This window comes from Trichosurus vulpecula, chromosome 3 (assembly GCF_011100635.1).
Source record: "Trichosurus vulpecula isolate mTriVul1 chromosome 3, mTriVul1.pri, whole genome shotgun sequence".
In the NCBI taxonomy this organism is placed as follows: Eukaryota; Metazoa; Chordata; class Mammalia; order Diprotodontia; family Phalangeridae; genus Trichosurus; species Trichosurus vulpecula.
Window position 1 is genome coordinate 207354137 of NC_050575.1, and position 23448 is coordinate 207377584.

Below are 23448 nucleotides of genomic sequence, written 5' to 3' on the forward strand. Positions count from 1 at the left end.
AAGATCCTTCTTGTGAGCTGATCCCAAAGCAAAAGCTCACCTCTCAGAATATATATTCTTTCAGCTAATAGGCTCAGAGCCTATTAGCTCCTGACTCAGGGCCTAATTAGAAATTACCAAAAGGTGTGTAAGCCTTCCTACAATCAAGCAAGCTTCCCTTAATGGGCTCTACGTGAGGCCTATTCACAGGTGAGGAAGATCTTATTCCCCATTAACCTTACACTGTCACAACTGGTTTTAGTGGGGAAAAAGGGGAAGGAGAATTAAAGAAATTGAGGCTATCCTTATTTGAAAAAGTGGAATGAAAAGTAGAATCTGCATTTGTCAAAAGAAAGTAGAAATAAACAATTCCTGAAAAAAAAATAAATGTAAGGGTTTATCCAAGAGTGTCACCAGGAAATGATAAGCATTGTAAAGTCACTCTTTCTCAGCCCTCCCTGCCCCAGGGAAGTGATACTTTTTTTTTAATTTAGCAGAACATTTCACACTTCATTAGAAAGACAAAAACACTTACCAGTTAATTGGCATGGACTTTTAAAAGGGAGCTTCAAAACATGGCATCTAGTTCCTACTCATCCTTCAGTGCCCAGCCCAAATGTCACCTCTTTCATGAAGCCTTCTCAGATCCTGCCAGGGAGCTCTAGGTCTTGTGAATCCTTATCTCACTTCGTGGCTATCTCTGGTTGCTTCCTCTCTTCCACTTCGGTAGTTATTTGCATATGAGTCATCTCACCTACTTGATTTTCCTCTTGAACACAAGAACTTGACTTATTCATCTCTATGCAGCAACATAAAGAGTGAATGAACCTCCCCCAGAGTTGCTAAAACCAGCCTAAGACTAGATGTGAGCTGTTGCCTTTGTGTGCTCTTGGATGGTGCTGAAATCCACTAATGGAATGGGAATGCTAGGTGAATAAAAGTAGAGATAGGAATCAGACAATAAGAACAAGCAGCTTTGAAAGACACTCCAGAAGACCTGAGAAAGCTTGGAGAACCACTAGTCCAACCTCTTACTTTAGAGAGGAAACCTAGACCCAGAAAGATGAAATGATCTGTCCAAAGGCACACAGGTATTAAGTAACAGAGCCCAGCACTCTAGCCACACCTGCTTGCCTTGATTCTAATCAACCAATCAGCAAGCAATTATTCAGTGTCTTCTAGGTGTTAGGCTCTGAGAATACAAAGATAAAAATGAAACATTTCTTCCTTCAAGGAGGTTACTTTCTAACAGGGGAATTGCAAGTACACAGAGAAATAAATGCAAAATATGTACAAAGGAATTACGAGGCAAGGGGGTTGGAGGAAGAGGCACTAACCTCTGGGTGGCTGGGTTGGGGGGTAGGGGAGGGAGGGAGGATAGAAATCAGGAAAAGCTTCCTGTAGGAGGTGGTCCCTCAGGTGGCTTTTGAAGGAAGCTAGGGATGTTAAGAGCCTAGGGTAAGGAAGAAATGTATTCCAGACAAGGCATGTAAAGGCACACAAATGGGAGGTGGAATATTCCAACAGTTTGTAAGATGCCATAAAAGGGCCACATGCAGCCTGAGAAGTGCGTATGGAAAAGGGAAGGAAAGCAAGACCAAAGTCTTCCTATTTCTAGGATGATGATATTTAAATACAAATTAAGGAAGTATAAACAAAGCTTTTTATACACACAAATAGAATTCTGCAGTAAAAAAAAAATGCCTCCGATAGAATAGGACTTAGATCTGGAAAAGACATTAAAGAGCATTTAGTTTAGTCTTCTGACTTTATACAAAAGGAAACTAGGCTTACTTGAGGAGTCATTTGTCCAATGTCATTCCCCCCCACCTCAATCACTGGCAAAAGCATTCAAACTCAAGACCATGTAGACTATGGGATGGTTCCTTTCAGCACTAAATATGTATTCCTATGATGCAAATTCATCTCACCATCCCTGTGTGTGGCAACAATTGGGCTAGCAGCTACTGTGGGGGTGAAAGACCAACACAAGCCCAACAAGAACACACAGGTTCTTTGATCTGCTTTACTAAGGAAAGTAACATTAAGGGGTTAACAATTTTACTTTAATCCAACATATACATATATCATTCACTTAGTTCAGGGGAAAAGCCAGCACCCTGAACTTCAGAGCAAATAGAAACAAATTACAAAGATACATTATAAACAGGCCAAATACAATTCACAGATACCAAGAAGGCATCAATATTTGAGTTCATAAGCTGGAGGGCTCTTAACTACAGCTGCCCAGAGTTTCCACATCAACATTCTTCCAGTGAGTGAGAGCCCCAAGCAAATAGCTCTGTTGTCTCTTTTTATACAGTCTTTGGACGTCATCAAATGTCATCTGAGCAACCAGAACTTAGGCTTCTACTGTTGGCTCTGGTCTTAGCAACTCCCCTTAGGACCCTGAGGGCTTCATGCCCACATAGGCTTAGCACCTAGTAGATAGGGGTTTGGGCCTGGGGCTTTGTACCTAGTAAGGCTCAATCAAAGACATTTAATTAATTTCTCATTCTAAAACGGTAAGAAAGTCCCACCTTAGTTACCAATGTATTGTGCCATTTTTGCTCTTATAGAAAAAGAATCCACTGGGATCAAAAACCTCTTTTAAAAATAAAGAATCTCGTATGAATAGAAAAACAAAAAAAGCTTGGCAAAACTCTTGAAACAGGGCTGATGCCTTTGCAGTGAGGAGATAGCAGCACCTTAACGTACAGTGCACCTCTTGTTGTCCTACTGGTTCCCTACATCTACATGCCATTCCCCCCTTTTCTCTCCTCACTGGTGACCCTTTCCCTACTTTAGGCACATGGTCCCCTACTCCTTGCTTCCATAGCTCCCCCATCAAAATGACTTCAGAAGAAGTCTATGACATAAGGCAACAACATTCAGTAAATGACTTGCTGGTTGGACTCTATTGTGTATGAGTGTCAATCAACAGTAACACTAGTCATAGGCAGCTAGGTAGTGCGGTGGATGGAGTATAGGACTTGGATTCAGGAAGCCCTTGCAAGCGGCATTACCCTGGGCAAGTAACCTTACCCTCCCTCAGCCTCAGTTTTCTCATCTCCAAAATGGGAATAATATTAGCGTCTACCTCAGAGGGTGAAATAACGTGTCAAGCACGCTGCAACCTGAAAGTGTTATAATCACTCATTATCATTATTACTCTAGTTCAAATTTATATAGTATTTTAAAGGCATTTTCCATACAACAACACTGTGAGTTAGATTTTTTAAATTGGCTAACATTTATATGTTCCCTAATACGTGCCTGGTATTGTGCTAAGCACTTTGCACTTATCTTGTTTCATCCTCACAACGACCCTGAGAGGTGGGTGTTATTATTACGCCCATTTTACATGTGTTACTACATATATGTAACCATCATTATCCCTATTTTACAGGTGAGGAAACTGAGGCACACTAAGGTTAAGTGACTTGCCCAGGGTCACACAGTTAATATCTAAAACCAGATTTGAACTCAGGTCTTCCTAACTCCAGGTCCAGTGCTCTATCCATTGTACCCCCTAGCTGTGCAGATATTATTATCTAGTAGTGTGGATATTATTGTCCCAATTATATAGGTAAGAAAATTGAGGTCCAAAGCCGTGAAGCGATTTGGCCATGGTCATACTCCTACTAAGTGTCGAGGCCAAAACTCAAGCTCATTTAGCTCAACCACTTTCATTATCACTTTTCAGTCATTGTTTCAGGCGTGTCTGACTCACAGTGACCCCATTTGGGGTTTTCTTGGCAATGATACCGGAGTGATTTACATTTTCCTTCTCTAGCTCATTTTACAGATGAGGAGGAAGGTTAACAGAGTTAAGTGACTTGCCAGGATCACACAGCTAGGAAGGATCTGAGTCCAGATTTGAACTCAGGAAGATGAGTCCCCAGTTCCTCATCTGTAAAATGATTGGGTTGGATGAGATGACCCAAAGGTCTCTTCCAACTCTGAATCTAGGATCCTACGAGCCAGTGTGCTTTGTGTGATTCCCTCACAAGAAATTTGTCTACCTGATTGCTAAAATTTCCATAATGGCAGAAGATTTCTATAAAATTGCAGAAAAGACCTTTCATTCTTTAATTTGAAATATATTTTCATTATAATTACATATTTTCATTACAATATATCTCAAATTAAAGAATGTTGCTGCTGTTATAGAAAATTTCGGCCACCAGGTAGACAAATTTCTTGCAGAAGCAAGAGGACCTCTGAAATCACTCTAGATCCTAGGATCCTAGATTCATCCCTGGAAGAGACCTCTGGATCATCTCACCCAACCCCCTTATTTTACAGGTGAGGAACTGAGGCCCGCAAATGCTGAGTGACTTAGTAATTTGCACAAGACCACACAGGTAGTGAGAGAACCAGGATTTGAAACCCAAGCCTCCTTACTCTAGACACATTACTCTTTCCACTGTCCTGGCACTGCCAGCCCTGAAGATCAAGTTGACTTTGATCCTGCAGGTTGATTGGGATGGCTACAGAAAGAGAAGGGATTACCTATCACAATAGCTGGGCAAGGCCTTTTCCTACCACAGCAGTCTTTCTTCCTCCCCTGTAGAGGATAAGTAGGAACTAACCCAGCTGCAACAGCCAAAAGGTCTCTTCTTGGGAGTTTCTGGAGACAAAAGAGTCTGTCTCTTCTTTCTCAGCTTCCTCCTGTGGCCTACGGTGCCCTGGTGGTCATCCATTAGGCCTCTTCAATATTTCTTTGTTTCCTCCTATCATCACTTCCCTGTCTGAACACAGCTCTAGTCTACACTCCTTCTTACACCAACATTGACACTGTAACAGGAAACATTAGAGAATTATCCAGCTGGAGCTAAGTAGAACCTCAGAAGCTATCTAATCTAACACTTTCATTTTACAAATGAGTACGTGAGGCCCAGAGATGGCGAGTGACTTCTCTAAAGGACACAGAGCCAGTAAGTGGCAAAGCAGAGTTTCAGATCTCTGACTCCAAATCCTGCTCTTCCCATTCTTTCCCTTCTGTTCCTTTGCCCCAAGACTCCTATGTCCACATTATATTTTCCAGCCTATCTGACATGAGTTCAGTTAGTATTTCATTATACTTTCACACCATAACCTCAATTATAAGATGGCCTAGAATATATCTGTACACTCCCTATGTTCTTCCTAACCTCTGGCATTTATTACTGCCGATAATATTACTATAGTAAAGTTATAATATTAGAGACAAAGACTGGGCCTTTGATTTCACTGATATATATAGGGAACAACTAGGTTAAAGGAGACTATGCAGGTCAGAAGCTTCTCTTCAACTTATGGCTATAAAATGCTGCTAGAGCATGGAGAAGTTAGGACCGTCCAGGATCACATGGACAGTGTATGTGAGAGGCAGGATGTGAACCTGGGCCTTCCAGGCTTTAAGGCTGGTTCTTTACCCATTAAATCATGCTGCAGTTTTGTTATAATAACTATATATAATATATAATAATAATGAATAATAATAATTATAGAATGCCATAGAATACAATAATGCTGTCATAATGTTAGATTGTTTATTATCATTCATATTAATTATCAGTCATTATTATTAATATCTATGTTATTAGCTATAATTATTGATCTGTCAATAACGATGGTTGGGCCATATAATCAAACCTCTCTGAATTTCACAGGATCATAGATTTAGAACGAGAAGGGACCATAGAGGTCAGATGCGTAAAATGAGGGCGTTAGACTAGAGGACCTCTGAGGTCCCATCCAGTTCTGACTGTCTATGACTAGTTGCTTTAATGTTAACATACATTTGAGGCCTGAGGAGTCAGCCCTGGCCATGTATTAATGGTTTCCCACAAGGTGCAAGGTTTAAGGCCCAAAGGATGCATAGTTAAAAATACACACCAAACCTGCCTTCAGAGAGCCTATAGTCTACCAGGAGAGACAAGACAAAGCAACCCCAAAATACATAAATCCATAAAAAGGTATGCTCCCATATACTAGTGGCAGTGTGACCAACTTGATGTGTAGCTCTCAGTAACTGAAAGACTCTTCAAGCAAAGGCAAAACCCAACCTATGAGGTGAAAAGGGAAAATTCCAAAAGGCAAGGGATGCTTACATATTCAGCCAATAGTCACAGACCAAAGGACAGTGTGGTTTTTTTCAACCATTCCCACAAACAGGTTAGCAAAAACCTTATCTTTTAATAAGAAGAATTCCATAGGAAAAAAAGACTTAAATGTGTATGTGTATATAGAGAGATGTAATATATCTGAAGCCAGGGGACAACAATTAGCAAATATATTCATTGTCCTCTTTATACTTCAGGCAGATGAGCTAACACATAAGAAACCAACCAACGAGCAAGCTTAGTTAATACTTTATAACAGCTATAGCCAAGTCAAAGAACATTACTTAATAAATAAATTAGTTGAAGTACTATTCATAAATTTACTAATTTTTCCTCAGTTGACAAAAGCTTCATCTGGTCTTTTGCTTTATTATAATAGATCTACACAGGGCCATCACCAGTCATCCTGACCCATGTCTTGCCCCTACATTCTGATGACTGGAGGAGAGTGAGGCTAATGATGTTGCACAGCCTTGCCTCACTTAAATCCAAGTCACTTGCAGGTCAAGACATCACCCTTCCAATGTCATTGGTCCTCTTCAGGAATGAAGGATGAACAACCACAACGAATCTACCACTTGTTCTCCATGTCCCCCTCTTCTCTCCTCCCCTATATTTACACTTTAACCAGGGTAAATAAAATTCCATTTTAATTATTGTTTTTGTTCAATCAGTCACATCCATGTCTTCATGACCCTATGGACCATACTGTCCATGGGGTTTTCTTGGCAAAGATATGGGAGTAGTTTGCCATTTCCTCCTCCCATTTTAGTTATAATACAGTTGAAAAAACATTGGATCTTGGAGTCAATTGATCACAAAATTTTAGCCTTGGAAGGGACTTTGACAGACATCTAGTCAATTAAAGTCCATACGTATAAAAGAATTCCCCTCTATAACTTACTGTACAAGTGGCTAGCTGTCTTGTACTTTAGGACAGTCAACTCATTACTTCCCATTTCACATGGGAATAGCTCTAGTTCTTCCTGACCTCAAGCCTAAATTTGCTTATTGTGCTAGTTCTCCAGGCTGTTTCTGCTTTATGGATTCAGACAAAGCTGAACATGACAACACTTCAAATATTTGAGGACAACTAGTGGTTTCCTTCTGGTGCCCTATCTTTTCCAGGCTTTGTATCCTTAGATACTTTCCCTGATCTAACCAATCCTTCCATGGAATCAGTCCATAGAGTCAGAGGGTATGGATTCAAATCCTTCTTTGCTGTTTAGTACTATCTGTGTGACTTTGGGCAAGGTACTTGATCTCTGTGGGCCTCAGTTTCCTTATCTAAAATAAGTAGGCTAGAGCAGATAAGCTCTAGGTTCCCTTCTAGCCCTCAATCTGTGATCCTTTGACCACCTCCCCTCTGATGTCCCTGACATCTGCTCACATTCCACCCTGAGTATTTCAGTGGCTCCATGATCTTACTCTTGAGAACACTCCCTCTATTGGTACAGATCACCATCCATCTATACCTTCTTATCCTTTTCAATGTCTTTCTGTAAGTTTTCTGTTGAAGATCTACTCAACATCTGTCTTAGTTCATGTAAACCAATCCATATTATAAGAACATGATGGCCATGGTCAATATAAAATATATTTTGCATGTATTTTACATGTATAACTCATATATTCTTTTGCCTTCTAACTGGGTAGAGGAAAGGCTGGAGTGAGGGAGCAAACTTGGGACTCAAATTTTTAAAAGCTATAAGTAAACAAGCAGACAAATAAATAATAGAACGTGATATAGAAGGAATGGTAGGCATGGAATAAGGTGCCACTAAATAGCTGTGTGGCCTTGAGCAACTCATTTAACCTCTCTGGGTCTCAACTTCCGCGCCTGTGAAATGGGTGTTGGATTAGATGATGTCTAAGGTTCTATGTAGGTGCAACTTCTGTGACTCTATGAGCTTCTGTGGGAAGCATCCTCAATCTGGTGTCATTCTAGTGAGACTCGTTGTTGTTTGCTTGTTCAGTCATGTCTGACTTTTCAGGATCTTCTTTGGCAAAGATACTGAAGTGGTTTGCTGTTTCCTTCTCCAGATCGTTTTACAGATGAGGAAACTGAGGCAAACAGCATTAAGTGACTTGCCCAGGGTCACACAGTTAGTAAGTCTGAGGTTGGATTTGAATTGGGGTCCTCCTGACTCCAGGCCCAGTGCTCTATCCACTGCACCACCCAGCTGCCCTGCTAGTGGGATTAGGAATCCTTTAAAGCCATGCTGCCTAGAATATGATCCTATGCCAGGGGAGAGTAGAGAGAGATAGGAGAAACAATCTGGGATTTGGCCCATTACAAAGCCCTTGGCTTCAGAGCCAGGAAAAGAATGTTAACATTCTTTTCCGAGCTGATGTCCTGCTCTGCAGACCGGGGTTTAGATTTAGTTCGATACCTTCTGTAGGAGTTTTTCCTCAACCTCCAGTAGCTAGTGTCTTCTCCTCAAAGATTATTTTTCGCCTACTCTTTATGTATCTTTTATGTACTTGTTGTCTCCTTCATTAAAATATAAGTTGCTTGCAGGCAGAGATTCTTTCATTTTTCTTTTTGCATCCCCAGTACTCAGTACAGTGTTTGGCATATTAAAATATGGCTCCCATTAGAATTGGAGATCCTCAAAGGTAGGAACCATATCTTTGCATTAATTTGTAGCCTCAGAGTCTAGCACATAGCATGCACTTAGTAAATGTTGGTGGACTGCTTGACTGACATAACATTTTCTCAATAAATGCTAATTGATTAGTTGGACTGGGCTAGTAACAATAGGGTATAAGCAGAGTGACCACACTAGTACATAGATAGAAGGAAAACCAAATCTGTCCTGTGCTTTGGTTTCTTTGCCTATGGTTCACATTTCCCAGGCATAAACATATTCTTGCCCTTTACCAACGGGAACAGTCAGCCCAACAAATTCTCACTTCTCCATTAAACCTTCGTGGCCCACTGCACATGGCCAGCTCTTGGTAAATTTGTGAAGTCAATAAAATTTGTCTGGAAATTCCCCTTCTTGGGAGCAAAGGGAGGGTGGGAGAGAATTTGGAGCTCAAAATTATAGAAAACATGAAGGTTAAAATTGTTTTTATATATAGGTGAGGAAAATAGAATATTAATTTTTTGAAAAAAGAAATTCCCTTACCTTCCTTCATCAATACATATTTCCTTTCCCTAGGCATTCAGTCTACTCAACTTCATATTGTCCCTTCTCTCCCCACATCTAAACTTGCTCTAAGAAGTTTTCTGGTAAACTCATTTGAATTGATAGGTGTATCTGTAACCTCTTTCAGGCATCATCTTTTCTTAACTTTCCTATTTCTGTCAAAGGTACCACAATCTTTCCAGTCATCCAGGTCACCAACCATGGGGTCATCTATCCTTGACTCTTCACCCTCAATCAGCCCCCATATCCGATAAGTTGCCAAGTCCCGTCAATTCTACCTCCACATCCGTGACATTCATTCCTTTATTTCTACTTACATGACCATCACCCTAGTTCATACCCTTGTGACCTCTTGGCTGTAATACTGCAAGAGCCCTCAAATTAGTCTCCCTGTCCTCAGCCTCCCCATGCTGCTATCTATTTTTCACTAGCTGTTAAATTAATATCCCTAAAGCCCAGGTCTGACTCACCTACTCAAGAAGTGTTAGTGGTTCTCTGTCGTCTCTAGAATAAAATATAAATGCCTCTATTTGCTATTTAAAGCCTTTCATAATCTGATACCAGCTCATGCTTATGAACAAATTGCACATCTCTCTCCCCCGTGAACTCTATGTTCTAGCCAAATTGGTCTGTTTGTTGTTCACAACATTTCCTCACTAAGTCTTTGCTCAAGTCATCCATCATGCCAGGAATACCTCCTGCCTCACCTTCATCTCATAGAATCTCTAGATTCCTTCAAAGAAAAGCTCACTGCTCCCACTTGTCGGGTATGGTATGGGGAGATATCCTTTGGTGGATGGTGTAGATTAGATGGCTGCTGAGGTCCCTTCCAATGACCAAATCCTATGCATCTATTCTTACTTGGGTTTTCAACCCTGAGACATTTTGTATGCTGCTGCTTAGGCATGACTCCAGATTTATGGAGAGAATGGTGATGTAATGGTGAGGAATTGGTATGAGAACTTTGGAAGGAAGAAAGATGAGAGACAAAGCCATGAGGAGCAAGAGCTGCACTTACCTGGTACTAGGAAGTCACAGGTCAGATCTCAGTTAGGCCAGGCTTCACTGGAACTGTGGAAAGAAAGAAGAAAGATGTATTAAGGAAAGAGAAGGGGTTATAAATTGTATATCAAAGGACATTAGAAAAGAACCTTAGGGGTCATCTAGGTCAATGGTATCAAAAAAATAGAAAATAAACCATATATTAAAGATCTCTGTGGGCCCCATATTGACTTGGAAAACTATACATTAATAGTATCTATGTTCTATTGTATATTTATTTTGTTCAATATTTCCCAATTACATTTTGCATCGTCCACACTTGGGAGTAGAGTGCAGGCCTCATGGTGGTCCATAGGCCACATGTTTTATATCTCTGATCTAGTCCATCTCCCTTGTTTTATGGATGAGGAAACTGAAGCCTAAAGAGAAGAAAAGGCTCGTTCAAGTCACAGTTAATTAATGGCAGAGATGGAACTTAAATCCAAGTCCACTAACTCCTAGTACAGGGATCTTTCCATAATAGTAGACTTCCTCTTTAATCCCTACTCTGAGCACCTCTAAGATGAAGAGCGCAGCTCATTGGTGAACTGGTTGCATTGTGTGGGGCTGAACTGACCTTGGTCCTGAGTAGTTTCCTGTTGGTAAATGGATTGGGAATCCAGGCAGCAGTGGTAGGGACAGGTTAATGTGAAGAGTCAACTGGCTGGGACTGCATCTTATTCAGTTGTTATACTCCCAGCATCCAGCATAGATCTCTGCACATGACAGGTACTCAATAAACATCAAAATGATTTCCCATATGCAAAGTTCATCGCCTTTGCTGACATGATCTCCAATTTGGTATAGTGGAAAGAGTGCTGGGGATAGCTTTTGCAAAGACCTAGTTCTGAATTAGACCTCTGACACAAACTCTCTGATCATAGGCAAGTTCATGAACCCTTCTGAGCCTAGAGGAGATAGGATGGTACCATGAAAGAATACACATCCCAGAGTCACAGGACCTGAGTTCAAATCCTGGCTCTGTATGAACTTGGGCCGAGTCATTTCATCTCTCTAGGCCTTACTTAATTCCTTCATGTGGAAAGTGAGGGGGTTTGGACTATGTGCCTTTTCAGGTCCATCCCAACTCTAACTCTATGATCTTCAGTTTTTTCACCTAGAAAGTAGGAATAATATTACCTTTAGGAACCACTGCATTAGAGTCATTGTGAGTATCAAGTAAGAGTATATAATTCAAAGTGCACCACAAACTTTAAAGCACTGTAAAAATGGCAGTCGATCTACATAGTCAGTCTTCATCCTACTCTGCCTCCCTGGAACTTTTGTTCTTCCTCCTCAATTGTCTAGTGTGCATTTCAAACTCAGTGTCCCAACAACATCTCATACTGGGCATGTCTAAGACTGAACTCCTTATTTTGCCTCCTAAGCTCCCACCCTCCTCCAAACTTCCCTTCTTCTGTCACAGATGCCACCATCCTTCTAGCATCCCTGGTTTGTAAGCTTAGTCCCCATTCTCCCTCATTCCACATATCCAAGCCATTGCTGAGTCTTGCCTTGTTTACCTCCTCAACATCCCTCCCCTCTGACCCCTTCTCTCTAGGTATAAGCCCATCACTTTTAGGTGGAGCGCTCTTCACCTCTCCTCTGACTATTACAACATAATCGATCTCCCTGACTCAAGGGTCTCACCACTCTAGACCAGTCTACATAGCACTGACAAAGTAATTTTCCATAAGTGCAGATGGGCAGAAAATTAATAATAATAATAATAGCATTATTAAGCACTTAGTATATGCCAAGCACAATGCTAAGTACTCAGGGTAAAATATAAAAATGAAGACAGTCTCTTCCCTCAAGGAGCTTACATAGTGCCTGGCACATACTAGGTGCTTTATAAATATTGAATGATTGATTGATTCTAGTAAGTAGAGACAATACACATAGGGAAGTAGTGGCCAGGGTGGCTTATTTTAATTTGGAAAGTCACCTGGATGGTAAACGGATTGACACACCCTTTCCTGTAAGAATGACACATTGAGTTGATTACCATTCCAGGCCTGGAAAGGGGGAATGTTGATAGGAAGATAGACGTATTCCAGTGAACATGGCTAAAAAATGCTTAGCTATAGTGGGCAGCGCTGCCCAAGGAATGGAATCAGGGCCTGCTGAACAAGAATCTGAATCATATTTGCTGAGAACAGGAGAAGAGAAATGCTAGGATGAGTAGAAGTTAGTACTGCTTTTACAGTACCATCAGCAATGACTCCCTCTCCTCTAATTGGAGGGGTCTATGGGCTGTGGGCTAAGGAAATCTGATGCAGCTTCAGTTCTCCTTCCAAGAATGTTTTTAGCCCTAATGGCATGCCAAAAGAATTTTTGCTTTAAAGTTATTTTATCTCTGAGGTTTTCATCCCTAGAATAAGATACATTAACTTCTACTGCTATTGTTCCCTGGTACCTTGTTGCAGTGTGGAAGTGACCATTTACCAGAGGCATGCTGGTAAATGTTTAACAATCAGCTATCTAGGGCAAGAGAAGGGAGGTAGGGAGGAAATGTATATGCAACACATACTTTTAAATTTAATCAGCCTTATTAACATTTTCTCCATCATAAGTTCAGGGGAAACTTAGTGTAGTCAGTTGGGTTGGCCTTAGCAGATCATAAAACCTGTCTACTAATCTGGGGGGGGGGGGGCGCCAAGAAGGATCTTAGAAGAGAGGGTACCTACATTAATAAAAATAGTGAAATAATAGATCTCTTGATACACTGTAGTAACATATATCTGTATGTGTGTCTGTCTGTCTGTCTGTCTGTGTGTTAGCTCCTGAAGACCACTAAGTAGTACCCAATAACCAAGGAACCCCCACTCTTGTAACTGTGAAAAGAGGATTTATGACACTCGGCTCTGAATACAGAGACTAGGGACTGATTCCCAAGCACACGAACTACATCTGGGGCATGTACAAACCCATTTGGTGGTGTGGTGTTTTTTTCTTCCTTGAGTTGGGAGGACTATACACACATACAAGCTACAACTAGAAGTTTCAGACTAGACACTGAATTTCCTATTCAGGTTTTTCACCTGGCAATATTTTTGGCTTACTTGGTCGTTAATTCTAGAAGGCATCTGGGACAGTTGGGTTGAGGAGCTGTGTGTATAAAATTAAAACTCATGGACTAACAATGCCTGTAACTAATGGCTGAGGGAAGGGGGAGGATGTGGGTGATATTCCTGTCATTTCTTAGAACCCTCAAGTGATGGGGCTGTCAGAGACCTTCGATCGGTCTCCAAAGTGGAGGCCATGGCACACAAGGGTGCATAAAACAATTGGCAGGGGCACATGAAGAACATAAAGACCCAGGTCCTCCCTACTCTGACATATCTGATTGGCTGCTGTGGCAATGGGATGGATACAGGTTTCTCCCTCTCTGTTTACTTCCTTCCAAGAACTGGGCTATGGCAGAAGCAACCAGAGCAAAGGCAGGCTGACTGGGGGCCCTGGGGGACAAGATGGAAAGAGCCTGAGGGAGGAGCTTGGAAAGATGGGGTCAAACTGAGCTAGGACCTGGAAGGCAGGGACAGACAGCTGTTGACTCAAAGACCTGGGTGAGGTAGGTGCCTGGGACTCAAGGGCTGATAGCTTTGAGAGGCCTGGGAAAGCAGCTGCAGGACCAGGACTCTGGCCAAGAGTCAGGAATCCTATATGGCACAACTGCAAGAGACTGGGCAGAAAGAGGCAGAAGGAGCAGCACAGAAGACAAAGCAAAGCTTGGGGTCCAACAATAAGAATAACTAATAATAACAGTTAACCTTTATATAGTGTTTACTATGTGCCAGGCTTTGTCCTAAGCATTTTATACTTATTATTGCATCTGATACTCACAACAACCCTGGGAAGCAGGTTGCTATTATTATCCACATTTTACAGATGAAGAAAATGAGGCAGACAGAGGTTAGGTGACTTGCGCAGAGTCACACAACTAGGAAGTATCTGAGGCTGGATTTGAACTTGAGTCCTCTTGACTCAAGGGCCAGTACTCTATTCCCTGTGCCACTGCTTTCTGCTTATTCTCTTCCTTCCCACCTCCCTCCAAGCCTGGGATAGTGCCAGTGGTGGGAGAGGGGGTTGATGTTGGGTACGAGGAAGAAGGGTCACAGATGAAGGCTGAACGAGGGGCCAGAGCAGCTGAAAAGCATCAAGATACTGGACTCAGGGACTGGTAAGAAGTAAGAAAATCAACAAGCACTTATTAAGCACCTACTATGTGCCAGACACTGTGTTAGGCTTAGAGACTCCAAAGACAAAAGTGAAGCAGTCTGGTCTTGAGGAACTCACAATCTATATACAAAACACATACAAGGTCATTATTTGGGGGAGTCACCAGCATCTGGAGGGTCAGGAAAGGCTTTATGTAGGAAGCGGTATTGGACCTGAGCTTTGGGCACTAGGGAGGGCCAGCACTAGGGAGGATGTGAACAACAATGTTTTACCAATAGCGGGACAATCAAAAAAAGTTTGGAAGCCACTGCCTAAGGGAGATCTTTGAAGAGTACTGGATTTGGAGTAAAATGACCTGGGTACAAATAACATTATTATCACTTACTGCCTGTGTGACTCTGGGCATGTCACTTAGCCTCTCTGTGCCTCAGTTTCCTCATCTGAAATACAAAGGAATTGAATTTGATGAGTAGATTTTAAAATTCCTTTCCGGCTTTAAATCTATTAATTCTATCTCAGCCGCATCATTCTATAGATGAGGAAACTGGGGCCCAGAAAGAGGAAATCACTGATCAAAAGTCACACGATGGATTGGTGGAAGTTTCCTGACCCCACCCCAGCCATCAGGGATCCTCACGGGACCTGACCAGGTATGGCTCTCACTCAGAGTGCGAAGGTTTGTGGGAGAAGCTGAGCAAACAGACAGAGTAGCTGGGTTTGGATTACAAATGTTGTGCCCCGGGACTGACCCTCCAATGGTTACCCCAAAGAACATGGTGGCTGCAGTGCAGGGGAAAGCCCAGAAACTGATTGTGGAAGTGGGAGGGGAGGACACTCTGTGCTTAGAATGTAGAAAACACCACCAGGCAGTGGGAAAAACACCACCATACCTTTTTGGAACAAGTCACTACCTATGAAACACCTCTGCATGCATTATCTTATTTAACTGTCATAAGGCAGAGGAGATGGCGCAAGTATGATTATCCTCATGTTACAGATGAGAAGCCCGAGGCTCAGTGAGTTTAGGTAAAGGTGTGGTACAATAGAACAACACTGGAGACCTGGGTTCAAATTTTGACTCCGCCTGCAACTTACTATCCATGTGATCTTGACAAATTATTTAACCTCCTGGGGCCTCAATTTCCTCAGCTGAAGAGTAAAGGGGATGGATTATATGGTGTCTAAGCTCCCTTTTAACTTACCCGCCCAAGCATGTTTGACTAGTAAGAGGCTTGTAAGAGTCCTTCCAGGACTTGGAAGGAGATCTTTTGACTTCAAGCCCTTTGCTAAATTCACAGAATTTAGTCTAGAGTGAAAAGGGACCCCAGAGGCCATCAAACGCAGCCCTCTTATTTTGCCAATGAGTAACTGGTGCCAGGAGATGTTATCTGCCTTCTTATTGTTCAGTTGTTTCAGTTGTGTCTTGCTCTTTGTGACCCCATTTGGGGTTTTCTTGGCAAAGATACTGGAGTGGTTTGCCGTTTCCTTCTCCAGCTCACTTGACAGATAAGGAAACTGAGGCAAACAGGGTTAAGTGACTTGCCTAGGGTTACACAGCTACTAAGTGTCTAAGGCCAGGTTGAACTCAGGAAAATGAGTCTCCCTGACTCCAGACTTGGCACTCTATTCACCCAGCCACCTAGCTGCCCCTTCATCTGACTGACCCCAGGCATTAGAGTGAGGATTTGAAGGCCAGTCCTCTGATTCAAGAACCAGTGTTCTTTTCCATTGCATCATGATGCCTCATATTTCAATAGACCTTACCTTTGGACCAAGTTATGTATAAACCGAGGTCAGGAAGAACCTCAAAGATAAAGGGTGATGGAACAAAGAAAAGTACCCCCAGAATGGAACATGAGGGGGCTTTGTAAACCATGGGCAGGCAGTGTACAATGACAGGCTGCGTGGGAACAGAGACAATTATCTAAGCTGCCCTGCCTGCATCACACAGCATCAAGAAAGCAAGAGCAAGTGGTGAAATACACGGCTCTGAGAACCACCTACCCAGACGCCCCCACACAAATATTGCCAAACTCAAAAGGTAACCGACGCAGTAACCAATCCTGGCCCCAGGGAAAGGAACCTCTATTTCCAGAACATAATGCTGTCCACCTCTGAAAGCAACCTTTCACTGGTTGGAGAGTGACCAGGGAACTGTTTGTATTGTTAGGACACCTGTGCCGTGTCAGGAGGAGGGGTGATCCCACTTCCCTTATTGGTTGCTAAGCACATGGTCGCTAAGCAACAAAATCGGATGAAGGGCAAGGCTGAAATTTCAGGCTCTGTGTGTGTGTTGGGGGTGGGGGGAGTAATGAGGTTAAAATTAGGACCTGCTGATGTTGATTTGGCTGGGGAATCAAAGCAGGTTGGGTCTTGGGAGGACCCAGTCCAGCCCACGTGGGAAATGGTGGATGCGATAAGAGATCTGAATCATGGAAGTTACCAGGAAGGATATATTTGAGTTACCCCAATGCCAGGAGTCAGGTCCAGACTTCCCTCTCCTCTGAGCTGCTGCCTTCCACATCTGCCAGCCTCCCAAGACCAAGGAGAAGAACAACCTTCCTCACAAAAGATGTGTATGCCCAGAATCCCAGTCATGGAATGTTAGTGCTGGAGGTGCCATTAGTGGGCATCCCTTCTGCACTCGTCACTTCATCCAGAGACACTACTAAGAGGAGTTTCTCAAACATCATTGCTTCAAGATACCTTTAAAAGTTCAAATCCACCTCATTCAATTAATTTTTTTTTAACAGAGAAGATAACACTTCACCATCTCTTGTACTTACTAGCATATAGTAAGTGCTTAATAAATGCCTGTGACTGAATGACTAAACAAGACACCTGTACATCCATTATCTCATTTAACTGTCACAAGATGGTAACAGATAGGGTAAGTATGACCATCCCCTTGTTATAAATGAGGAAACTGAGACTAGGAAGTTTAAGTGACACACTAGCAGCAACCCATACAGAATCCCTTGGTGAGAGGGCTAACTCTTAAGGTAAAATTACTCAGTTTCCAACTTTTTTTAAACTAAGTCTCCCTATCTTGCCCAGCCTGAAAATGGAGGAGCTACTCATCAGCCCACTCTGGCTCAGGAGTATTGACCTGCTTCATTTCCAGCTTTAGGCAACCTGACCCACTGCCCACCAACCACATTCCCTGACCTCACCATATTAATGCTGAACTTAATTGGACCACCTGACCAACTTAGCCCACTGTAGCTCAGAACTCCAGAGCTCAAGAGATCCACCTGCCCAAGCCCTCCTCAATAGCTAGCTGGGATTACAGGCATCACTATCATTCCCAGCCCAATTCCTAATTTTTCACTCTGATGTTCAGCCATTGGTCCAAAAGAGTCTACCATCCCTATTCTAGACTTCCTTCCTTAAAAGAGATATGGGAAAATAGCCACAGACATTCCTTATTGTGGCAACTTGGGGGCAGAGGGAGGGATTTTCAACCCAACTTTTATCTTTTATTACTTACTAAATATTGTGTTCAATTCTGGGTATTAAATTTTACAAGAGATAGTGGCAAACTAAGGACCACGCAGAGGAGAAGCACCCATTTGGTTGAAGGACCTAAAAACATATCGTATGAGAAAATAACTAAAGGAAATAAGAATTTTTAGACTGAAGAAGACTCAGGGGACCATGTAAGTTACCTTCAAGTGTCTGAAAGTTTGTAATGGGGAAGAGGAAACCTTTTTGTGCTGTTCTAGAGGCCAGAATTAAGACAAATGGATGGAAACTATATGGAGGTGGATTATCTTGATATAAAAGAAACAAATACCTAGAACACCTCACCACCCACAGGGAACTGCTTTTCAACTTGGACTTTGTTCTAGATCTCCTCCATCGAGTGGTAAACATCTCTGGCAAACAGACATCTTCCTGTTTCATGACTCACCTGATGTTTACAAGGAGTCACTAATCATATCTTCTAATGTCTTTTAAGGCATCTTGGATGATTTTGAAGGATAGATTGGAGCTTCCTTGTTGAGATAATCCCTTTGAGATGGTGTTCTGCTCTATCCAACCAAATGCTTGAAAATGAAACAATGATGGCAAACTTAGGGGAGGAGATGGACAAAAACAGCATAGGATGGGCAGGCATATACGAGCTGCAATCTGCATTATTGGGAAGAATAAACATTCAAATCAGTGAGACCACAGGTCTGTTGGAGTATCTTACCAAGTATCCACTCTATAGCGTATCAAAAAGTGGTCATTTCATCTTTGTTTGGAACCCTTTAGTTAGCAGGAAGGAGATTATTCTACCTTGGGAGAGTTCTATTTGTTGGGATTTTTCCCCTTAAGTCAAAATATTCCTTTCTACAACTTTCACCTATTGTTTCTAATTACTGAAGGCAGGGTAGTACAGTGGGAAATGGGCTTCATTTGTAGTCAGAAGACCTGGGTTCAAATTCTGGTTCTGCTAGTTACTTCTTTTGTGATGTCGGGCAAGACTATTAATTTCTCTGGATCATAGTTCCTCCTTTGTGAGGAACTTAGATGGTCTCTAAGATTCCTTCCAGCTTTAAATCTATGTTCATCTGTCCTCTGGGCCCAAGCAAAACAAGTTTAGAGCTCAAACCTAAGCCCATTCTGCTATTCTGGTTCTGTTCTTAGGAAGAGGAAAAAGAATGGAGTGCTGAATAACTAATGATGGCCCCAGAGAGCACATAGTTAAACAGACTTCTCGTGGTAGAGAGGTCGAGGATTACTAGGGCAAATGTTGTATGCATTATTAGATATAGTCCCTGTTTATTTATTTTCTTTCTTACAAGGAGAAATTAAACCTAGAAAAATAGGAAGTTTGTTTTTTTCCCTGTTCCAGGAATGACAGTGCTATAGAAACAAAAGATAGAAATAAAATGCATTTTTAATAAAATAAATTCTTTAAAGAAAAGTTTTTTCTCTATGGAAGCCATCAATATCTCTCATCAGCCTTGTTATCTGGGGATTAAATAATCCTAGTGTTCTGAGATTTTCCCCAAAGGTTGAATGCAACTGGGCTAGAATGTCCTCTTTAGCCTATATGGAACTTCTCCTACGCGGAGAAGGGACAGGATACTCCCACTTAATGCAGGTAAATTATATGCAGGGTCATACTCTTCTTCATTGAGTGTTGGGCCTGGAGTCAGGAAGATGAGTTCATTTTAGTAATTAGTAACTAGATTAATAATCTGGCCTCAGACACTTACTAGCTATATGATCCTGGGTCAGTCACTTAATCGCTGTCTGCCTCAGTTTCCTCACCTGTAAAATGGGGATAATAATAGCACCTATCTTGTGATCACCAAACAAGACAATATTTGTAAAGCAATTAGCACAAAACCTAGAACACAGAAGGCACTTTATAAATTATTGTTCTCTCGCCCTCTTCTTTTAGGGGAAACAGAATGTGATTTAGTCCCCCAGTGGATGTGCCAAAGAAGAATATGGGGACAGGTCACTGAACATGAAGTCAGAAAATTATGGAATGTTAGAGTTGGAAGAAACTTCAGAAGTCATTTTAGTAAAAGCAGGGAAATGGGTGTTACAGCCAATAGAAGATCCCAGGAATCTAAATCCCAATTTAGTCTCTTTTCCATTAGCTCCTGATGCTCAGAGAAGAAGATGACAGGGAAAGTGGAACTTGAAAAAAGTAAAAACCTGGTTATTATTCGTTGACAAAAAATGAAAAAAGAAAAATAAGAAGAGATAAAAAGATAAGACCAAAAAGAAGGTGTTGGGAGAAGATGCTATTGAGACTCCTTGGAAAACATGTGTTATTTGTCTCTCAGGACATGTTCAGAGGTATCAGTGATACCTAGCACAATGATCTCCAAAGGGGTGGCTCCAGACCCTCGGAGACAAGACCCCAGTAAATGCATGATCAGTCAATCAGAGGGTCAGAAGATAGGTCATATCCCACCTTCCCCTCACTTGATAGCCATCTAATTATAATCTCTCTAATATCTCCAATACAACACACCTACTCTTCTTCCTTTTCACCCAACATTCCCCCACTTCCCACCACTGTGCAAGCCCCCAACTGACCAGCCTCAGAGCCAGGCTTCAGCCTCTCAGGACAGCTATAACCTGCTTGCCACTTGGAGACCCCCAATAGCAACTATGCACATACCATTGGGAACTACCCTTCCCCAACAACCTACGTCCTGTCCCCCAGGACAACCCCATTGCTATAGCAGAGTGCCCTTCCACAGGCAAGCTCTGTGCTCTGGAGTCAGGGAATAAGATCCCCACCCCCTCTTTTCATTGTGAGTGGCACAAAGTAAGTCCTACAGGATGAACAGACATGGATGGACAGCAATTTCAATGCAGGGCTCATTGCTTCATCTTTCCCCCAAATCTACCCACCTTCCAAACTTTCCCCCTGCAATCAAGGACACTGTTCTCCTTCCAGCCCTCCAACGGTGTCCTCCATTCCTCACTCTTACTCATCAGACCCATCCAAATGTTTGATAAATCTTGTCCTTTCTATGTGCACATCTAGCCTCCAGTCCCTTTTCTCCACTCACATAGATAGCACCTTGGTCAAGGCCCTCATCACTTCTCATATGCAGGGGTTTTGTAATTGTTTTCTCTGTTTTGAGTCTTTCCTCAGTCCAAAGAATTCTTCACTTGGCTACTAACGTGATTGTCCTAAAGTTCAGCTCTGATGATGTTACCCTTCCCCTCCAACTCCATTAAGTCCAGTGGCTCTCTTTTGACTAGGCCCCTTCCTTGCTATTCTTCATGTCCATACCCCACCCCCAAATAGTCAAACATGAATAGAAAATTAAGATATAGTTCTATCCTTCAAACCAAGCCACTTAAAGAAAGAGGAAGGGATTTATATTTAAAACTTTCTGTTGAATTGAAATTAGAAACAATTTACTTTTGCTTGTTGCTTTTGCATTGCTTATGAAGAATACTTCTACACAGAGAGAAATGTAATTCCTACTTAAAAGCTGTTATGTATACTTATTATTATCATTTGATTACTATATGTATATCTTTCCACAAAAAGTATCTGAAAGAAATTCACCTGTGTGCCTAACTACATTGATTAAATTAACTAAATAGTTATTTACAAAGAATTCAGTATTTACATGTTTACCTAGGATAAAATACGGATTTTTCAAAAATAATGAAAATAATTACATTGCTCTCACTAAGCGTTATTATCATTTATAATTTTTGTTGTCGTTTGTTCATTTCAGTCATATCTGATTCTTTGTGACCCCCATTTGGGGTTTTCTTGGCAAAGGGAATGGAATGATTTGCCATTTGCTTCTCCAGCTCATTTTGCAAATAAGGAACTGAGGCAAACAGGGTTAAGTGACTTGCCCAGGATCGCATAGCTAGTGAGTGTCTGAAGTTGGATTTAAATTCATGTCTTCCTGAATCCAGGGCTGCCAATTTATCCACTGTACTACCTAGTTCCCCAATAATATTTTAGTAAGAACAAAAATATTTTTTCTTCTGTTAATAAATTTAAAAGTTAAGTGTCGGGTTCATTTCATCTTTATCTCATTCCTTTTTAATCTCTATATTTGTATACATTACATCATGTTTATAATGTCAGTACAGTGGTACTAAATAAATACATACATTTATATGTGTATATACATGCACATATATGTGGTGCATGCTCAATAATGTTTTTCATTGATAGAAGTATACAATCAAAAAAATTTGGAGACCACTGACTGAGTCATGAAGAGAGGAGGAAAAACCACAGAGCAGTACTTCCAAAAGATGCATCTGGAGTCTACTAAGGGTCTCTAGAATTCCTTATGTTAGTAGCGGAAGCATCCCTGGATATAATTCAGAAGTGATTGCAATTAGGAGACAGTTTAATAGAGTGGAATGAACCCTTGCCCAGAATTTGGGAGACTTGGGTTTGAATTCTTGCTCTGATACTTCAAATTCAACAAATATTTATTAAGGGCATGGTATGTGTAAGATGGAGGCAGCGAGGTGGTACAGAGGATAGAGCTCTAGACCTGGAGTCAGGAGGACCTGAGTTCAAAACCAGCCTCAGACACTATGTGACCCTGGACAAGTCACTTAACCCAGTTTGTTGCAGTTTCCTCATCTGTCAAATGAGCTAGAGAAGAAAATGGTGAAGTACTCCAGTATCTTTGCTAAGAAAACCCCAAATGGAGTCACAAAGAGTCAGACACGACTGAAATGACTGAATAACAACAATGTGCACGATAACTATGGGCAATTCACTTTGCCTCTCAGCCTCAGTTTTCTCATCTGTGAAATAGGGACACTACCTATTTCACAGGGTTATTCCAAAGAAAGCACATTATCAACTTCAAAGCACGGAACCTGATGTTATGGGAAGAGCCTAATTGTTATAGACAGAAACTAAATAAGGTTATCCTGACCAATGTCATTTCACAATAACACCCCTGATATATTTACAGATAAAAAGAAATGAGACAAAGTGAATGTCCATTCACTGGGGAATAGCTAAACAAAGTATGGCACATGAATGTAAAAGAACATTACTACACTATAAGAAGCAATGAATATGAATGTAACCCCCGTCCCAAAGCCCATTGGTATGGGACTCTCGCCTTATTGGCGAAGATAAAGGTCTTGCCCTCCCCGAGGGATGGGGCAGAGTTGGTGAAAGGTGAAGGAGTTCCCACCTTTGCCAGTCCCTTTTGGGACTCTCCAAGGGCCAGTCCTCCTTTGAAACTTATCAAGTTTTGAGTCTTCAAGTATTACTGAGCCTCAGGAGGGAAGAATAAAGAGGCCAACTCCACTTCAGGTTGCTGAAGGAAAAGATTCTGGGAAGACATGAAGATAGCTGGCAGTCTTCATCATGTGCCTCTCTCCAGCTTGCTACTCTAGAGACTTCAGAGAGTTTCCCCTTGGGTGAGATCTAGGACACTCTCTCTTGGTTGGACTAAGTTGTCTCCCTCCCAAGGGAGAGTTCCTTCACCCTGTATAGTCTGGCATATATTCTC

The 23448-nt window shown here is 41.7% G+C and overlaps 1 protein-coding gene across 4 annotated transcripts in view; it reads right to left on the minus strand.

Annotated features, from left to right (window-relative positions):
- The window catches only part of PTK2B (protein tyrosine kinase 2 beta), a 174659-nt gene that overhangs the window by 121242 nt on the left and 29969 nt on the right, over positions 1 to 23448 (minus strand). For 2 of the 4 annotated variants that reach the window (XM_036750699.1, XM_036750696.1), the window contains exons 1-2: positions 18381 to 18512; positions 10263 to 10315 (exon numbers count right to left, since the gene is read on the minus strand). The gene's annotated coding sequence lies outside the window, so the exon portion shown is untranslated. Of the gene's footprint in view, positions 1 to 514; positions 535 to 10262; positions 10316 to 18380; positions 18513 to 23448 lie in introns of those variants that run through there. The other 2 variants (XM_036750697.1, XM_036750698.1) reach the window with 2 other exon arrangements.